This window comes from Artemia sp. Qi Xiang Cuo, chromosome 14, assembly GCF_049724085.1.
Source record: "Artemia sp. Qi Xiang Cuo chromosome 14, ASM4972408v1, whole genome shotgun sequence".
Lineage (NCBI taxonomy): Eukaryota > Metazoa > Arthropoda > Branchiopoda > Anostraca > Artemiidae > Artemia > Artemia sp. Qi Xiang Cuo.
Window position 1 is genome coordinate 55,899,460 of NC_142807.1, and position 20,806 is coordinate 55,920,265.

At 37.3% G+C, this 20,806-nt stretch overlaps 1 protein-coding gene and 1 long non-coding RNA gene across 4 annotated transcripts in view; both read left to right on the forward strand.

Annotated features, from left to right (window-relative positions):
- Positions 1-20,806, forward strand: part of LOC148944656 (carbohydrate sulfotransferase 11-like) — a 179,915-nt gene that overhangs the window by 63,729 nt on the left and 95,380 nt on the right. The gene's annotated exons all lie outside the window — the stretch shown is intronic.
- LOC148944657 (uncharacterized) lies at positions 2,507-4,162 on the forward strand. Its single transcript, XR_016142837.1, has 2 exons — positions 2,507-2,911; positions 4,067-4,162. It is a non-coding gene; the product is annotated as an uncharacterized LOC148944657 (long non-coding RNA).

A 20,806-nucleotide genomic window follows, 5' to 3' on the forward strand; every position in this document is an offset into this window, starting at 1 on the left:
GAGGACCTCACAACACTGTTCAAATGAAACTTGTGTATTATAACGACCAAACTCAAAACCTCTTCCAAAATCTCTCCTAAAATCTTCTTTCAAAATTTCTCTATCTGTTTCGCCGAAATAATTCCATAACCTCTCTGAAACACTTTCGCCCAAATAATCCCTAAACGTAATTCAGCGTGTTCCTTTTGTTTTTGGTATCTCTGTGCTAATGCATTTCAAATTAATAAGAAACCTGATTCCCGCGCTAAAACAATTCATCGCTAAGATGTTTCTTGGAGAAATGTTTCCATGGCCTTTGGCTATTAATATCCTTTGGAGTTCGACCAAAAGAGTTGTTTCCGAGGCAAAGACATTAATGACTTGGATCTATTCCTGGAGAATCGTTTCTATGCGAAAATTTTTAAAGTCTGACAGATGATGTCATTGGTTGATTGATCTGTCAAGAAAGGGGAATTAATTTGTTGTTTCTAAGGGGAATTATTGTTTCACGATAGGTGAATTGAGGTCGACAGCACAGGTGTTCCAAGGTCGATGTTGTTGTTGTTGTAAGTGCACGCTCTCAGTGAATGTCAAGGTCGATGTTGTTGTTGTTGACACACTTTGATTACGCAATCAAGTTCTCGGAAATTCACTTCCCCCTCGAGTCCTAGATCAATAACATTGTTCCCGTTAGAAATCAATGCGCATGTGCAACCTTCGTTCCAGAGTTATTACACATATAAACATCAAATAAATCGACCTTGGAAAAAGAGGTCATTGACCGATTACGCAATCATTCTCCCTAGGGAGGCTATGCCCTTATTTGGGGTGTAAAAAAGTTATAGGTGGCAGCAGGGGTGCCACATGGGAGTATAAGATAGCTTTCTACTGACACACCCCTGTTTATTTCTCCAACATGCCTGCTGACATCACGACACACCCTCACTGGTTTCTGTGACAGCCCTGGCAAGATTCCCACCCCTGGAAAAATTCCCATGACTGCCCTATCCCTTTTCCTATGACAGCACTCTGACGTCATGTGACACACCCCCATTTCAAGCACACGTTTTGTTTCTAGGCAAAATTCACCATATTTAGACGCTTATGCAAAATAGTATCTGAAAATGTTTCCAGGTGGTAGTAGTCCCCCAACGGTATTTTTCTATACGCTAGTACATGTCCAAACATACCCCCCATGTGGTAGAAGTCCCTCCCCACGATGTTTTCCCCCATTTACATGTCCAAAGATATCTCCCCAGGTGGTAGAGTCCCCCCACGATGTATTCCTAAATCTACATATCCAAACATACCTCCCCAGTCGGTAGAGTCCCCCACGATGTTTTTCTATTAAAAGCCGCAGAGGACTTTCCCTTCAAAGATCCCCATATGTTCTGGGTACGCTATAAATAGGCAGGATAAGAACATCTTCTCATCATTCTTATATAGCCCTTTGAAGAGAATACAAACATCTAAAATAATGGAAAATTCCTACAATAAAGTAAGTAACATTCTTTATTAGCACTTTTTCCTGTCCCGAGTTTTTGCTAGCCGAGACCTATCCCCCCTCCCACAAAAATTCTTCCACTACACTTTGTTTGTATCCATTTTAAAGCATAAGATATCTTCTTTTCACTGTGTAAAAATCCACCCCACCCTCCATTCATTACCATCCAATTCCTTCAATGGAGATAATTCCCTTTTACCCAAAAAGTGCTTTTTATCCCTCGTGCGTTAAAACCTTGGCATTCATCAAAATCTTTCGCACACTCTTTGCGGTCTAAACCGAAAGATATGTGAACACGTCTCAAGAGGGGGGAGGGGGCTTTGTAAATAACCTTTGCAAGGAAAGGATTGCCGTCAATTATAGCAAATGATGCATTTACATAATTCTAGGCTAGTTTTTTATTTCTCTTAAATTTACTATTTGGTTTCTTGAAAAAGGTGGAGACCTATCCTAGAAACCTTATATTTTTACTGTAATACATTTAAGTGGTGTCATATAATAAACATTTCTAGCTTTACTATTGTCTATTATAGGAAAAATAAAATACTCGTTCATAACAAAATATTCCCTTTCTTCATCGTACATGAGTTATTAGTTGATATTATACCATTGGTCCATGGCAGCGGGGTTGTATCTGCGCCCTAGATGATACCTTAAGTGGGTTTTATAGAAAAACCCATGGTTTCTATGGCTTCCAACAAATAAAGTTTTCACAAGTATATTTTTCAAAAAATTCTAGTTTGGCTACTTTTTTTGTCCTTCTGGAGAGGAATGAGACAGGGTGGATATTTTGAGGGTGGGATCTAATTAAATGGTCTTAATTTCGAATTCCTATATTTTATACTCTCATAGACGAACAATACCGTAAGACGCTTTATGACAAAATTATGCTTTCTAATAAATTTTGTTTTTCTTCTGTAGAAGGGAGCATTAATTTATACTAAATTTGTTTTCTTCTCTAAAAGGAGGACGCTATTTTATCCTTAATCCTGTCTCCTCTTCTAGAATTTCCCCGTCTAGAATTCTCCCCCTCCATCAAAGAGGGCAAGAGGGAACGAAGCCATACCCATGCAGAGGTTGGAGATAGCTACCCTATCCAGGTTTGCAGCCCAAGCTCCCAGCCATCGAGCTGCCTCGCTGCCAACCAAAGCTTTCAGACATTGAGCTGTCAAGCTGCCAGCCCAAGCTCCCCACCATCAAGCTGCCACTCTGCTGGCCCAAGCTCCCAGCCACCGATCTGTCCCACTGCCAGCCTAAGCTCCCAGCCATCGAGCTGCCACGCTGTATGCCCAAGATCCAAGCCATTGAGTTGCCATGCTGTCTGATCAACTTGCCGCCCCGGCTGCACAAAGCCGCTACGTCGCCGAACATTATGCAATGCCAGGACCATCCAGCACCCAAGACCCAATGTTGGCAGAATCTGAAGAGGTGAGTTTCTTTTCAATGTAATTTTTGCTTTTCAGAGATTCTTTTACTCGTCTGTCTTTTCACTACTTTTTTATATGCCACAGGACCTAGTTATAGAAATTTCTAAACAAGACTTTTTTTCTCGCCTAATAAAAGCTAATTTTTGCTTGTCGAAGACATTAAAAAGGTTTTCCTAGCTTTTCCCTAGAATATTAATGGTTCAACTTATATTCTCTGGCTATTAATGCTTTTTCTATTTTTTTAAGTGTCCCCCGTACTTTAATAGATTCCCGCAGAAATAGCTAAAAATAGTGTCATTTTTCAACTTTTTAGGCCAATTTTTGCTTATCGAAGACATTAAAAAAAATTTCCTAGCTTTTCCCTAGAATATTAAAGGCTCAACTTATATTCTCTGCCTACTAATGGATTTCTATTCTTTTAAGTGCCCCCTTAGTTTAATAAACTCTCGCAGAAATATCTAGAATAATGACATTTTTGAGGCTTTGAAGGGTACTTTTTACGCTAATAAGTGCTTACTCGTTTTATATTTATGACTTTTCCCTAGAATATTAAAGGTCCAACTTAAATGCTCCCCTTATTTTAAAGGACTCTAAATAGGGCTCTTTTCAACTTTTTAGGCCAGTTTTTCAATTTTCAGAGGCATTAAAAAAGTTCTCCTAGCTTTTCGCTAAAGTATTAAAGGTCCAACTTATGTACTCCCCTTATTTTAAAGGACTCTAAATAAAGCTCTTTACAACTTTTTAGGCCAATTTTTCACTTGTCGGAGGCATTAAAAAAGTTTTTCTAGCTTTTCGCTAGAATATTAGAGGTCCAAATTATATGCTCCCCTTATTTTAAAGGACTCTAAATAAAGCTCTTTTCAACTTTTTAGCCCAATTTTTCACTTGTCAGAGACACTGTCTGCCTTTTACTCTAAATTCTTTTATTCATTTAAGAGCGTACTCTAGTTTTACCTTTTTGCTTTTTTTCCCATGAGGTTGGAATACTGAAGGCACAACTTATATGCTATTATACTTCAAAGGAAAAAGAAGGTTATTTCAGGGTTTTTAATAATAAGGACTTTGATTTTATGGCTAAAAATATGACTCGATGAGTTTAGGGAGATATGACCCCCTGTTAGTTCCATTCATGCCTAAATATTTTTCTTTTTTCTAGGCCTAGATCGAACGGCTCATTGTGCAATTCATTGGGGGAGGACCAGTATCCCCAGAGGAAGCCTCCAAGAGTTTGATGGCCTGGGCTGATGCATTTATTACCAAATGGTCAGAACCAAATCACCCCTCGGTAAGTGTTAACATTCTTAACTGCTTTTTCACGTGGATCGTATCGTTGAAACCGACCCGACTGGACAACGTAAGTAGTAAGGCATCTAGTACCGCTAGATATACATGCACTTTCACAAGCCTGAGGCATGGATATGCGTGTAGTTTAAGCGGTACATTGGGTTACCAGGGCCAGTCAGATACCCAAAAAGTCGGATATCAGATATTTGAGATATACATTGAATTACACGTGGATATGTGTGTAGTTTAACCGGTACATTGGGTTACCAGGGTCAGTCAGATATCCAAAAAGTCAGATATCAGATATTTGAGATATACATTGAACTACATGTGGATATGCGTGTAGTTTAACCGGTACATTGGGTTACCAGGGCCAGTTACCTATTACTATGAACCCTACATGGCTTGGCAGACAGGTTTTCTATTATAAGACTCATTTTTTGTGTGTCACTCGGTTAGAGAAAGCTGGTGCTCACTCCATATGGTAACTTGATTAGTCGGTTTTTTAAAAAACTTGGCTAGCTATAATGAACTCAATTAAAAAACCCTAAATAATGTCCGTACACTGCATTCCAATTTTCATTATGTTTTATGACATTGTTTATAGTACACTATATATTATTAATTTTGAAAACAATGGATTCGTTAATTTTCAATGTGAGTACACTTTTCATTCTTTTATTTCCCAAAAAAAAAATTAAAGACAAACATTTTACTAGTAAATTCAAATTTCAGAGGGACTTAGCCCCCCTCCCCTCCAATAATACAAAATCTTAAGAATATGACGAGTATATTAAATAGAAACGGCAAAGCACGCTTTTTTCTATTATGTAAATAAAATCTCTCCTCCATAAGTATGTTTACAAGTTTTAATTGTTTTGAAAAACAGTTCTTTATCATTCAGAAACACGTTTTTTCCAAGCATGTTTTTTTTCTGGTTTGAATGACAAGCTTGCGTGTTACAAAGAGAGTGAGAGTTTTGGGAGTGAAATTTCACAGACTCTTGCTATAAACGGGGTTTTTTTAATCCCAATGTCGCGACGGATGACTTTAGGAAAAAATTAGCGTGGAAGCGGGGCCTAGTTGCCCTCCATTTTTTTTGTCACTTAAAAAGGACATTAGAACTTTTAATTTACGTTCGAATGAGCCCCCCGGGAGATTTTAGGACTACTGGGTCGATACAATCACCCCAGGGAAAAAAAAAGTAGGCCTAAATATACATCCGTGATCTTTCTTCTGGCAAAAAATACAAAATTCCACAGTTTTGGAGGTGGAAGCTTTTAACTTCTATAGTAGGGGTTCTCTGATAGTATGATTTTCATTAGTGTTCTATGAGTTTTTGAGGGTACCTCCCCTATTTTTCGACAATAAGGCGAATTTTTCTCAGGCACGTAACTTTTGACCTGTAGAGCGAAACTTGATGAAACTGATATATTTGAAATCATCATCATAAGGATTCACTCTTTACGCTAAAGGTTTTTATTGTTAAAAAAAATAAAGTTGTGAGACAGGGTCAAACTTTAGCGTAAGGAGCGAAGCGTTGAGGAGGGGACAGTCCCTTTCATATAGGGAATAATTTCTGTTCTTTTTAAGTTTTAATGTCGCTCCTTACTTTCAGTTTAAAAAACTTGTTGTTTTTTTTTGTTTAATTTCTGATCGTTTTTTAGTTAATGTAGCTTTTATTTGCATAAAAATTTTACTAAATTGATGTCTTTACAAATTAACTTACGTAACTAACTTCTATATTCGTCTATTTTTCTTCTGGCAAAAAATACAAAGTTGCGGATTTTTGCAGATTTGAGCTTGAAAGCTATGCAAAAGAGTTTTCTGATATGCTGAATCTGACAGTGTGATTTTCATTATAATTCATTGACTTGTAGGGGGTGCTTCCCCCCTCCTTAAAAAAATCGGGTAAATTTTCTCAGGCTCGTAACCTTTGATGAGTAATAGTAAACTTAATAAAATTTATATATTTAGAATCAGCATTATAAACACATTCTTTTGATACATTTATTGACATCAAAATTCCGTTTTTTAAAGTTTTGATTACTATTGATCCATATCGCTTGTTTTTTTATTGTTTTTTTTTCTATTAGGTATATTATATTACATATATTAGGGGGAGGGTTCCACCCTTTTTCAATACCACACTCTTTACGTTAAAATTTAAAAAAAAAATTTGATTCACAAACCCCTGAATCACAAAGGCCGTTTAATTAGAATAGATAGCTCTTTTGAAAACACAAAAAAAAAAATTGTAGCGTAAAGAGCGAGGTATTGACTTGGGGGAGAACCCCCTCACATACGTTATAATTTCTGTTCGTTTTTATTTAGCAGTAAGAAGAAGAAAGGTAAAGAAATTAATAATAGGAGCACCTTTAAGCCATTATATGCATCACGCCTTAATGAGCAATAAACTTTTTGCATTTAAACAAGAGGAGGGTAAAATTTTACATATTAATCATTTATACAAAGAAATATAAAAAGGGGAGTTGTTTTTTTTTCATGCTAAATTTGTCCTTTTTTTTAAATGTAGATGATAAGTGCAAAAAACACCCTTTTGAAAAGAAACCGATATTGGGCCATGCTGCCTTAATTCCAGCCGCCAGGCTAACAATTATAAAATATACCGGTAGAATTACACATGATCTGAACCAGCCAACGACCACCCAACTTATAGTGCCAGGGCCCTCTCACGCCAGTATTAGCTCTATGCAAGCTGGAAAGAAGTTGAAAAGAGGATTGACTGCTTCTCATAATACCTCAGCCCAGCCTACTCAAGATCGCGATCTTGACCTTCATGTGTTGCCAGGGAACTCAGGGGTAGAAGCCCAGTCAGAATCTGTAAGTATATGCATAATTTTTTCTTTCATTATTTTCAAAAATATGGTAAATTTTCTCAGGTGCATAGCTTTTGATGAGTAGAACTTAAATTTGTTTCTAAACCATCCTATAATAGTCCTATCTCATTTTCTTTCGTTAACCAAATTAGCAATATATAGAAGGATGCTTATAAAACTGAAATAGCTTATCATGCATTTCTAAAACACCTTACCTTGTAACTTCTCTTCTAACCAAGACGTCTTCTAATGCAATAATCCAATATTCCCTTAAACAAACTAACTATATGAAAACAGACAATTCGCTATTTCACAGTTAACAATCATTCTTAAACTGGGATATATTTTTGCACTAAGCCATTGCGAATATCTGGCGCTTATCAAAATCACCCATCGCTAAACCTGAATTTTAATCCACTCGATAGGTATTATTTGAATTTTAAGTGAGGTTCTTGTAACAGGAAGTATATCTCCGATAAGATATATATTAACACAGGAAGAAGGTTTTTTAATAGTCTCCAATTATGTCTTCAAAGTGTTGTCAAGAAACATCATTTGGGCGAACTCATTTCAAGCAATTATTTCATCGAAGCACTTAGGAACATTTTAAAAGATGTTTTCGAGAAAGAATTTGAGGCTGTTCTATTTGAACAGTGTTGTGAAGTCCGATACCACAACTCGAAAGGGCTTCGATCCTCTTACCCCGAAGGAAGGTCTTGGCTCCCAAGGGTCCTCCCAGGGGGGCTCCTAAAAGATCCATCCGGCATTTTAATTGCACTTTAATTGTTGATATGGATGGAGAAAAGAAATTTATTCTCTCTTACAACGATTTGTTTAGTCCCGGTCAACTATGTCCACAACTTCAAAAAAAATCAGTTGCCAAAAGACATAAGAAAATTCGGATTGATGAGAGAGTTTCATCACCAACCGATGTATGGGATTCGTGTCCATTAACCGAAGCTGAGGAGCAAGTGTTCATACAGCATACTGCGTCAGTTGAACGATACTTGAATTTCATTGAGAGTTATATTGAAGAGGGTCACGCACTAGAATTGGACCCATATTTTGCGTTTTTATTCTGAATATTTTTGGAATAGAACCATTAGTTTTTTTTATCATTCTCTTGTTCTAACTTACCCTCTAAGAATAAGACTACATTTTCTTGACTAAAACAATATATATTTTTAACATGTTCAGTTGTCATTATGAAAGACATATGGCAATCTAACTTTTTTTATTCTTCTTTTAATTGTTCAGGTGATGGGACAATGACTCTGAGAAATTGACATAGTTTATTAACTTTATAAAAATAATGGTTATTTTACCTAAAAAATAAAACTTTTTTTCTACAGATTAAAGATATAGCACCACCAAGGACACCATTGTGTGATGAGGCAAGTGTATTTACAGGAGCAATGCTGTCACAACCAGCAGAGTTCAGTGATGAACCTACACTAGTTCTAGAGAATATGGAGTGGCATAGGGGGTTCCTTAATGATGTTTTTGGGGAAATGGCTAGCCTAGATGACTTAAGCTGTGATATTGACATGCTTGAGGATCCGGAGTGGGCAGATAGTTTTATGCGTGAACATTTAGGTGATGTTACTAGTGCATCTGAACCGGGTCCTCATAACGAAATTCCATCACAGGACAATACAGGCTGGCTCGACCAATTGTCCCCAAACACCTTGGAATATGTACTAGGGGACTACCTCATGCCACATCCACCCAATGCTATTGAACAGACTGGGAGTGGTGGTGTTATTGACAATTCCCTGTCACCCTCCGCCATTCCACTTAATGATATAGATAGTAGTAGTAATACAATAGCAACAGTATCCTCTCTTCCGGATTTGTTTCTGTCCAACTCTGCCTTGCACCACACATTGGTCTACAGCGCCAAATTCGGTGACCCCTTCAACTCTCTAGTGTCAGGGGATATAATAACAGATCCCCTGGCCATCACACATTCATATACTGATAAGATTCGAGCCATTCTTGAACAACAAATGGGGGTGTGGGGAATGGGGGTCAGTTTAAAAGCATCAATAGCACTAAAAATATTTTTTTTAAATGAAAGTGCAGGTGAGATGTATTCGAAATACTTGCACACAGAGATGTTGGCAATTCACCCGCATTTATCAAATTATGGGGAGGTTTTTCTAAATTGGGCTAATAGTATTCAAAGTAAGTGGGAAAATTATAATGAGGGGGGCAGTGGATCTGTGGTTTTATTTGTTGAAAGTTTAAATGTTAATATTTGTAGGTTTAAAAAGGATTTTATTGTAAGAGGGGGGCATGGGGAGAGGGCTATTGAATTAAAATATCATTCTGATTTAGAGGGGTGTCGGGGGATACAACGAATCTGTTTCGATATGAGGCTGCAGTCTTTCAAGTTTGCATATTTGATTCCAATAGACAGGATTCTGCACGATGATGCTTCTAAGAAGAAGCTGGACAAACTGATAGTTAATGGAATGGATGGTTCAAAGTTCTCCAAAATAAATTTTAATTATTTAAATGATCAATATCCCATGACAATCAAAGAACTCGATATTTTTGGTTGGGCTAATGCACATTTGAAGATTGGTGTCACGGTGTTACAGTATGAACCAATATTTGAAGAGGGTCAGCGTTCCGATAAGAAGCGTATATTATTTCCAGTGCGGGCTCCTTCAATTGAATCAGTAGAACATTGGGTGTGGCTTCTATACACCCCATCCACAGACTCCAATTCAATTGGTCTTTTCAATCCAATTGTTGATATTAGTAGGGTCTCATGCGAGGGTAAAAATTAAGGTGGTGTGTGTTATTACTGCCAGACATGCCTCTCAAGATTTTTGACTGATTTAAAGTTAAAGCATCACATAAAACACTTTAAACGTCATGGATACCAGGCTGTGGAGACAGTAAGCGGAGATAGAGCGATCTTACGTTTTAAAAATTTTCAAAACACGCTCCTGCAGAGCAATAAGATCGCTTTGGACTGCGAGGCTACTAAGCTGTCAGACGTGTGCGATCCGTCAAATTCAAATCGTGTTAAAATACATGAAGCCATAGGGGTCTCTTACGCTCACGCGCAACGTGATTCCAATAATACCATGCAAGTGTTGGATTTAGTTGAGATGTTGAGTGACGGTGAAGACTGCATGCGCTCGGCATTGGTCAGTCTAATCAAAACAGCGAACGGTGTAATTTCGTACCTTTGTTATACAAACTATCCTATGCTCTTCTCACCAGATGACCCAATGGCCAAGAAAAATAGTAAACTGTGTTGGTTTGCAAGAGGGAATTTGATGATGGTGTGGGGAATGGGGGGAGGAGGAAGGTGATTACGCCAGATTAGTTATGGCATAACATTCCTACAAGCGGGAGTAGCTTTAGAGGGGTAGCACACCATTCATGCACTTTAAACGTTAGACAACAATATTTCGTACCTGTTTTTATACACAATTCCAATTACAACTTAAAGTTTGTTCTTCCGGCGTTGGCCCGCATTGCCAAGGGTGGAGTTGTAGATGACGCATGGATGGATGGTCCTTTTCCATATAATATCATACCCAAATAATCGGAGAAGCTACTGCAGCTAGAATTCATGTGGGAAACAGTTGACAAGGGTAACACGTGCCTGAATAAAATCCGTTTTTTAGACTCTTTCAGCTTCTTCCCCAAATCTTTAAGTCAATGGATTCAGGTGCAGAAAGGTGATAATTTTGATAGCTTCCCCCTCCTCAAACAGCGCGGCTCTGATGATGAAATGTATGATTTATTAACTTGTAAGGGTATATATCCAAATGATTATTACAACTCTGGCTGGAGGCTAGATCAGGTGTCACTACCGCCCATTGAAGCTTTTTACAATTCTCTTACTGAGAGTGAGTGCACCACTAGTGACTACGAATTTGCTAAGACGGTTTGGGCAACGGGCGGATGTAAAAATGGGTGGGATTATTGTAAACTTTACTTGGCCAGTGACGTACTCACTGTTCTGGACATTGTGTGCAAAAATAAGGATAAAATCTATGGGGAATTTGGGCTGGATTTTGTTTGTTATTTTTTCTCTCACCTTTTGTTTATGAAATTTATAATTAAAATCCTCAAATAATAAATTGTTCTGATCACCGTTTTGTTCCTGCATCTGTTTGTAAAGATATCAACGATGGGTGCGATTATTTTTCAAAAAGATCGTATCTTAATAACTGATCCAAGTGGACAGCACACCGACAACAACTCAGGCGCAGGTTTTAGGGATATGAACTCTCTTTACCCATTGGCAATGTCTCACTACTGTGTGCCATGTGGGAATTAGAAACGGCTTGACAATCCCTTCGCTTCGAATTTCCCCGACATTGCCAGTGTTGAGGAGAATGGGGCACAGGGATGGTTTTTTGAAATTGACGGTGAAATACCCATGGAAATCCATGACTCGGTAAAAGACTTTGTTTTTCCGTGCATAAATAAACCGGTGGGTAGGGACTCTCTGAGCCCCTACAATTTATCTTTAGTAGAGGACGGGAGCATGCACTGGGTACCTTCAAAACAAAAACTAATTGCCGACCTCAACCCAAAACAGAATATCGTCGTTCATCACGTGCTATTGAAATGGATGGTGTCTAATGGTTTCAAGGTCACGAAGATTCATAAAGCCCTCCAATTTGATCAAAAGCCTTACATGAAAGTGTTTATTGACACCTTTGTCAGTAGGCGTTCACAAGTGAAAACGAAAATTTAAAAAGAAGTCTATAAACTCGTTTTGAACTCAGCTTTCGGTAAAATATACAAGAGCGTAAGACACAGAAGTCGAGTTGACATTGCAACCAACCCCGAAGATTTTGCTTGAATTATTGCGGATCCAAACTTCACATCGTTAACAATCATAGACTCCAATATGGTGATCCTACATCGCAAGAAAACAAATATTGTATTAATTAAAAATATTGCAGGCGGAAGTGCAATAACTGAAATATCCAAGAAACTCCTGTTGTCATTTAATTATAATGTATGCAACGTACAGTGGCCGATTGAGGGACAAGTTTAAGTGTATTATGGGGACATTGATTCAGTCCTGTTAAAAGTCAAAACTGAAAATCTATTGAGTAATTTGGAAAATGGCGAGTACATTAGGTCACGAATGGACTACACTATCTGGGATGAATCCCTCTACTCAGAGCTAGTGAAACGCCAGGCCCCAAATCAAAAGTTAATGCTAAAATCTGAAACGGGTAGCGATCTGATATCCAGTGGTGTGTTTCCTGGACTGAAGGTATACTGTGTGGAAACGCACGGCAAGGATATCGAACAAGTTTGCAAGGGGGTAACTACACACTTTGTAAAAAATAATTTCGACATGAGTTTGTATAGAAACTGTGTGGAACGTAGTTTAGTGCCAAGGGCAAAAGTCATGGCGATTCGCTCTTTACAATTTAAAATACACAGTTAGAGTTGAGAAAAACGCCATGTCTACCATATCGGACAAAGTCTATGTACTTGAGGATGGTGTGAAGGTACTACCACACGGTCATTATTTAATTTCAGACCGTGTTGAATGTATAGAGTACAGAAAACAACTCGGTCTAGAAAAATTAACTTAAATTCATTAAAAAAAAATATAAATTGGGTGGGAGAGATTTTTGGGTAATTAGGTGTTTTTTTAAATTCTTTTTTTTCTTTATCACAATCAATTTTCAATGTGTGTGTGTGTGTAGGTGCAAGGCAGATCAACTTCCATTATTTAATGCCAGCCCCGGCCCGGGCCCGCCGCAGTGGGCCCCCGCTTCCAATAACCGGCGCTTCCCACCCCCGGCCGCCGCAGCGGCCGCCCCCCCCGGGGGGAGGGGGACCCCACACTGTAAAATGCTGTAAATTAAATTGTATGCTATTATTTCACAAGTGCATTAGTCTAATAAATGTTGTATTTTTGTTATAAATAAACAAAAAAAAAGTGTATTTATTTATGAATTTGTTTTTTTTTCTAGTGGTTATGTAAATTTTGTATTTTTTTTTATTATAAATAAATTTAAAAAAAATTGTTTTTTTTTTTTCATGTTTAGTGTGCTTTTTTCAATATAGTATTTTTTTTTAAAGTATTGTCACCTTTCTTATGTATATAATAAAAGAAAATATTATTCGTCTTCTTCTTCTTCTTCTTATTATTCTTGAAAGGAGTAGTAATAGGGAAATTATTTAGTCATTAGACAGTCATAGTCTACAGTTGGCTGTCTAGGCGATCTGATGAGTGGAACATTCCTCTATTTCGAACACTATTCAGATCTTTTCTGTTTGGGTAGGCAATGTACGGCAAAACACCATTCTTGATTAAAATTGTTAAGAACTGCAGTGAAATGTTCTCATAAAAAACAATAAACATATACTATTGTTACAGTATTTAGCAGGAGTCATATGATAAAATAAAAGCAATTGCTGCCACGAGGGGGTTGGTGCAGATACAATTCATACAGGGACTTGATATTTTCAGCATTATTGAACAAAACTCGTGGTTGATCATTGACGATCTGGCTGAATCTATTGAACAAGGGTCCCAGGAAATGCTTCAACTGTTCACTGTTCGCTCGCACCATGAACAGTTTTCCATCACTCTGGTTCTACACAATCTCTTCCATCAGAGCAAATGTATGCGAACACTTGCATTGAACTGCACCTACTGTATCATCTACAGAGTTGTTCGTGATTCTAGCTCGCTAATAGCTTTCAATAAACAAATCTATCCAGGCGCCCCCAAATTTCTGCTCTCAGCATACAATCAGGCAACTAATAAACCCTACGGCTACATCCTACTGGATCTTAATCAAAATACACCCGAGGATCTGCGTGTAGTCACAGATATTTATGACAATGAAATTACAGTATATCTCCCCGTGAACACTAAAAAGACCTATTAGTTGCTATCATGAAACTGAAGAAACTACATGAAAATCGACATTTGTTTTCAGTTCTAAGCACCTCAAAACCTCCGCTTAGGACAGCAATACTCAAACATGGTATTGACAACGATTTCATTAATCTAATATCCGAACTTTATTTAAATTTGACCGAGGGTAATGTACAAGTGCCAGAAGTAGTTAGGCAACAGGCAAAGCAACATCGTTCCATTGTACATACATTGGCCTCTAAAAAGAAAGGAAAGAATTTTAAAAGGAAACGACTTCTTCAGGCGGGCGGTAGCTTTTTCACACTTTTACTGCCAATAATTGCAGGACTTGTAAACAGTTTTCTCTAGACAGAGAATGGCCAAACCCTATAAATTGAACCAATAGAACTCGCTCTCTCACCCGTCGAACACTTTGAGAACAATCTGAGTAAATTTCTTGACAATGAAAATATTGAGGATGATAAAAAACTACTTTTACTTCAAGATGCACTTCACCGAGTGGACAAACACAAGTCCTATCGGTCGAAGCCCACTGCTGCTGCTGATCCTAAAAAAGAGTCATCTCCTCAGGATTCTGCTTCTGGAACACAATTAAAGAAGGAGGAATTGGATTCAATTGTATCGAAAATTGTAAATCTAATGCCCCACTCATATCGTCAACAAAGAAAACGACTCCTAGCCTATCTCTTGGAAAGTGGTCAAGATCACATTCAAGTTGAGAGCAATGGGACAGGGATTATAATTCAGGGCAAGAGCTATAATCTACTTGATTTAATCTATGACATGGTTACAAATCGTAAAGGACTATTATCATTTGACACTCATCTACACAACTTTCTAAATACATTAAACTTCCCCAAAAGTCTTATTGGCAATAGAAAAATTCTAAAAAAATTAAATGAACGTGCATCATCATCATCATCATAATCAACAACATTGACACCATTGAAAAATGAACTTGAAGAGGAAGATTTTAAATCAAATTTGGAAAATACTAGCACACCACTGGTAGCTAGACAAAAGCGAAGACGTATCAAGTCAACATTACCACCACCACCAACACCAGTATACAAAAGGGTAGTAGACGTTACACAACGTGTTTTCGTTCAAAATGGTTGAAGTTCTGAAAGGTGATTATGAAAATATTGGTGAGGCGGGGAGTTTAAGCTCCCCCACCACTCTTTCCAAAGTCACTGGTGTTCACACTAAAAGTGTACAAGATTATCTACAAAATGAATAAATTTAAACTCTGCATAGAAATCATAGACTTCGTGCCAATCAATATCGAAAAACTAAAGCCTTTGACCCATTGCATATAATGCAAGCAGATCTCCTGACTCTAGATGAGCTTCAAAGACGTCACAATATACCGTACAAGTACATTCTACTTGCAATCAGTGTTTTTAGTCGCTATGCATATGCAATTCTATTGCGATCAAAGAGAGGTGTTGAAGTTGCTCAGGCCTTTGAAAGTATTCTCGAACAGGAATCATATAAAAAAATTCAAACGGATCGCGGTAGTGAATTTGTTAATCCCCATGTTGCAAAAGTACTATAGAAATATAGTAGACTGCTCTATCATAGTCACATTCCTATAAAGGCCGCATTGGCCGAACGATTGATAAGAACAATTCAACTTTTAATATCAAGATATTGTACATTGAAAAATACAACGTCTTTTATTCATGATCTTGATACAATCATGTTGATTTACAATCAATAAGCTCATCAATGAGTATCAGACTCTAGGCCAACGGAAGTTCATAATTCGAATCATGATACAATTGACACATGTCTTAATCAGTATTCTAATGAATCAGCTGTCAAAAAGATGAAAAATAAATTCAATGTTGGTGATAATGTTCGAATTAAAAGAACAACTAATATTTTTGAAAAGGAGAGTTACTTGTGGTCCACAGAACTTTTTAAAGTGGCAAAAATCCTAGACACTAAACCCATAACGTACCGCCGTCATGATACCACGGATGAAGAGATTCTCGGCGGCCTTTATGACTATGAACTACAAAAAGTTCAGAATCATAGTGAAATAAATCAAATTGAAAAGATATTAAAGACAAGTGCTCATAGAGGCAATAAACAGTTACTTGTTCGATGGCTAGGATACAATTCTGATTTTGATTCTTGGTTCGGTGTTGATGATATTGACAATGCCCAGTGATTTCTATGTAACATTTATGTCCAACGTTTCCAATCCTTTCTAAAACGACTTGAATACGACAAGTGATTTTTGGACAAAACTCTCCCCCGCCATCAAATTTGACGGTGCATATGAAGTGGCTCTTGTTGACTGTATTCTCAAAAATACCTATGACATCCTGAGAAAGGATCGTGTGTATGATATAAAAGTTATACCACTCGATTGGACTATGAAAGGGTTGAACTATGTCGACTATGAATGGGCTGAAGCACTTAAATCTAATGAATATACACATGCCAAATTGAAATATATCGAATATGATAATATGGGGGATTTGTGTCGTGCTATCAATAGAAAAATATCATATAATAGGACTGGTTAATTCTTTTTTAATTATTTATTGGAACAAGATAGGAATTACATTAGCTCACCTCTAGACGCTGAAACAATTATTCTCAATGATAATCTGAGAGATGTTCTTGTCTTTAAACAGAATATGATCAATGTGAAAAATGCTGGCACCGTTTACGGGATGAATCAAGTTATTTTTGCTGATTATCCACCAGGTTTTGCCTCGGACTCTTGCATATTTCTCTATGCATCCTTTGTGGAGACATCAAGAGTCGGTAATTCAAATGTCCCCCTCCTACGTGTTCTTGAACAAAAAACAACTCATGAACTTGTCCATCACTATAATATAAAGCATCTTCAGTATTTTCCTGTAAACACTTCATATTTGGAACTCTTTCTGTTAACACTAAGAAGTGAATTGGGTGATTCTCTAGCAATAACAAAAGGCTTAGCAGTGATTACATGTCATTTTCGACCAACTGTCAACGAAATTACAATCACCTAAAATGAAGAATAGGAGAATTCCATTTGTCTGTCCCGATATCGATTGCTATGTTGGTGCTTTGAGTCCACGTCAAAGAGGCAATGGATTGGACTACTACAAGGGGTGTACTACAATGTCTGGCTATGGTCTTGGTAGCTGTTTTGCTAGGCTATTTCGGTCTGAACTACCCCTTGATAGAAAATATCTTGTACCTGATGCATCAAATTTTTCTGCCTCCTCAATACAGGACTGGGGGTCGTGCAAGAATTTCAAGGAGAGTGTTAAGGAAAATATTAGATCTTCAGCAAGAGCTGTTGGTGAGGAAATAGAATCTCGACAAAATAGGGAGGGATTGAAAAGGATGCGTGCGTGTCATTCACTCATCAGTCTCCACCCAGTCAAGATGAAAAGGACAACAATAAAGACTCTGAGGAATAAAACAAGGAAGCCCAATTAGCAGCAGAGGAAGAAGAAAAACCAAAAGATTCTTAGATCCAAGAAGGATTTCTTCTTCTCTTAAGATGACTTTTTTCCCCCACAAGGGATCATATTTATCAATCAGTTCCTCATTGAATCTGTTCAATGCTGAAAATGTTGATGTCAGTGTCAAGTATGGCTACTATGAACAGTTTCGCCCCCAACAACCCCTCTCGGAAAATATACACTTTCAAATATTTTCCAATGAAGACTATTTCATTGAATTATCATCAACATTTATTGATTTAAATGTTGTGGTGAAGGAAAAGTCAGATAATACAACTCCAAATGCCGGCGATGGTCTCTCCTATGAAAACTGTATTCTACACAAACTATTCAAACAAATTAATGTATTTATTAATGTAACATTGGTTAGCACTAGCAATAATTTATCAAACTATGAACGATACATGCAATTTATGATGATGACACCAAAGGCATAGAAAGAGTCGAGAGGACAATCATTGGGCTATGAATATCGATCAGGCATTAATACTGACGATGAATTGACTACTGCAGTGACCCAGGAGTATCATCTAATTGGAAATTTAAATCATGAGATATTCAATATATCCCAATGGCTAACCCACCAATGTCAAGATTGACATAAAGTTACAGATGGCCCCATCGAATTTCATTTTGAGAAAAACACTTCCTGCAGCACCCGATGCAAATGTTATTATCACATCGGCAATTCTCCACGTCCGAAAACAATAAGTTATGAGCTCTGTTGCATTGGCAGTGGAAAAGCTAAGAGCCAATGGCAACAACATTAAACTTCTTGTTCCTCATACGATCACTAATCAACGTCACATTGCCATCGGCTCTCGTAGCTATAGCGATTCATCATTTATCAATGGAGAAATCCCATCAAAATTGGCTTTGGCCTTTGTGAAGAGTGGGAGTGCCGTTGGATCATGGACTGAATCCCCCCACAATTTTAATTTTTTCGGTCTATCTAGCCTCGTGTGCAAAGTGAATGGTATTCCACTGTACACTCTATCATTTGACAACAAATCTTATAGAACTCTGTAGGAGTTGACCATGCAATCCCTAGATCATGATTCTCAACTATTTGAAAATGGAATAACCGATTCAATGTTTTCAAAAAATCATGGGGTTATTGTTTTGGATTTGTCTGGCACACAGGATATGACCATAGTACGAACAGGGAATGTACGTTTAGAGTGTACATTTGCCAATGCTCTGACCGAGAGTATCACGCTAATATCACTGAGTCAATTTGAAACCTATTGGGAAATCACGCCCGAGGGCAGTGTTCTACTAGACCTAGCACCATGAACACAAACCAAATAATCTACGTATTTAGTATGGATCCATACATGTCCCACTACAAGTCCTATTGCATACCTTCGGACTTCATTGAAAAAATTCCAAGTGTTAACAATACCCTAATCATTGTTAATAGCAGTCCATCGACTTTGAAGACCGGTCATTGGCTATGCATCTGTCAAACAGCGAAGAATATTGAATTTTTCAATCCTCTTGGCCTATCATATAAATTCTACGCTCCATACATCAGCAACTTTATTGAAAGCAGTGGGAAAACCATTATTCAAAATCAACGAAGAGTACAGGATTTAACGACTAAGACATGTGGCTTTCCTGCACTACTCTTTTTCATGTTCAGATATCGTGGCTACACCTACAAGCAGTTTCTTAACATCTACTTTGACTTACCTCGATTGAACGACTTTCTAGGAGAGAATATACTTACAAGTGTATTTAATATTGATTTTAGTGCCCTAAGAATAAAATGTTCTAAAGATGTATGTGAAATTGTTTATTAATAAAAAAAAAATTTATATACATGATAAAATGACTTTTCTACTCTTTAGATTTCATCCACTACTAGGTATTTGTCGACAACAACTAGTGCAGGTAGATTATCTGAATTCACAGTGTACTGATCCTGATGTAGTGCAATGTCAGGGTCACATTTTCTATAGTAGAGTGTGACTTCCCTCTTGTCATATCTCTTTGCACAGTCAATGATACTGTTCTCATTCATTCTATAAAATTCACATGTTTCAATTTGTTTAATTGAAGCAATTTTACAAACAGTGTCCTCAAGTGTCGAATCACATTCCGTCACAGCCAAATAGAAATCAGTGGGCTTATAATCAAAACACCCAGTGTCTTCACAACGATGACGTAGAAACCATATTCTTTTGTTGTTCCAACAGTTGAATCGATGACCCGGTTCCTCCTCCCAGAACAATCTAAAACCACGACGATACCAATCTCTTAGCAATAAACTAAAATCACGCTCAGGATTCTTTCCAATCATACCGGAATATGTATTCTCCCACTGATTACATTTATCATAATGACAATTGGAGCATAGGTGACCTCTAGGATGATAGTCACACACATCTTCAAGACAGGAATTACAACCTTTAATTTGTACAGCATATACTCTATTAAATTTACACGGGTTGAATAATCTACACTTTTCATCATACTCCTCAATCATTGTGCAATTCTCCCATGATAATGTCCAGCTGCCCAGTGAGTACTTACATAACGGACATGTATGGAACATTTTGTCATGTGTTGACACTAACTACCATATTGAAACTGAGCTAGCAACAACAAAAATTGTCTGAGATAGAGAGAGAGAGAGAGAGAGGAGTAAATCATCCTTGAGCACCATCTTTCTCATGAAAAAGTCATAAGTTTAATAACTAATATTTATAGGCATATCCACAATATCCTTTTGTTGCGTTTCGATCAACGTATCAATAAATTATGCAAATGCAGTTAGGCAAAAACGTCGAAGATTCATGCAATAGTCTAATGATGGAAAATCAGTTTTTACTATATCGACAAGCATTCCCCGAGAAAATATCTTCCTTTGAATAGACAACTCTATAAAATCATCATCTAGAATCAAACATTTTTCAATAAGAACTAGATTGCTCATGATTCGCTCTTTCTCGAATCTATCCATTTTTTAGAGTCCTAACTCTCTCACAACCATTTTCAGACTAACCAGAATTTCTTTTTGTACTCTGGAAAATATACGCTAGTCTACTTTAGAAAGAAAAAATACCATTGATTTAGAAACATTTTTATTGAACATAATTACAATAATAGTATTCATTGATGCATTTTGTTCTCATCAATATATTTTGATAGGACATCTAATAGTGACCGAAGTTTATTTATATGGAGAATATTCAATTTTCCAGCAAAACGTAGTTGCTCCTCCTGCTTAAATTTGCTTAATGATAGCACATATCTCGCATACATAATGTCCCATTCAAGACATAGTCTACAGCCAGCGGTTATTTCTACAGCTACATTGGGTACTCGTATATCGTTACTGCTGCTGCTGTCCATTCCATCATTAATCTCCATTAGTGTAAATGCACCACTCATTTTTGTTT